We start from the raw sequence: 740 nt of genomic DNA, 5'->3' as shown, positions 1-740 counted from the left end.
CATAGAAATTTGGTAGCTGAGGGCTGATAACTTTTAACTTATTGAATAGGTCGTCTCCAATTATTTTGCGGGCTTGCTTGTTAAATTCCGCTGCAGTGGACTTAAGGGGATTTTTAGTAAGTAATTCATAAGTGTCCATATCTGTTAACAAATCAAGGGCTTTGGCTTCATAATCACACTGATCTAGAAGTACTAATTTCCCCCCTTTATCTGCTCTAGAAATAATTATGTTGTTGTGGTTACTTAAACTCTCCACTGCTTGTTTAAGTCGTTTAGGTAAACCACGATCAGTAATCATCCGGATAATATAAGATATAGTGTTGCCTCGGGCCTTTATTTAAAAGCTCTTCGGCCGGGAGCCACCTAACCCCAGGGGGAGAGCGATATGTATACGCCACCATATACATGATGAGTAATATCACTCGCTCACACCGCTCACTCACTCCCTCACTCACTCACTCAATGTCCGGCCCTTCTAGCTGACTAAGAGTCGAGTCAGCACCATTGGCTTTGCAACAACAACTCGACCACCAAACAGACATACGAACGCACATGAACATCCGAGTAACCAAACAAACACAAAACACAAATTAAGTATATTGACGATCCCCCCTGGACATATATATACATATTTAGTTATTAAGTAAATCACACCCTGTAATCCCAGGATACTAACCTTAGGAGATGACCGTGATCTTGCTCGCATAAAACTCTAAAGATTATGCGAACATGACACGTCA

The sequence above is a fragment of the Oratosquilla oratoria genome, unplaced genomic scaffold (genome assembly GCF_046742065.1).
Source record: "Oratosquilla oratoria isolate Oo_2021 unplaced genomic scaffold, ASM4674206v1 SCAFFOLD49, whole genome shotgun sequence".
In the NCBI taxonomy this organism is placed as follows: Eukaryota; Metazoa; Arthropoda; class Malacostraca; order Stomatopoda; family Squillidae; genus Oratosquilla; species Oratosquilla oratoria.
This window is presented reverse-complemented; position numbering follows the sequence as displayed.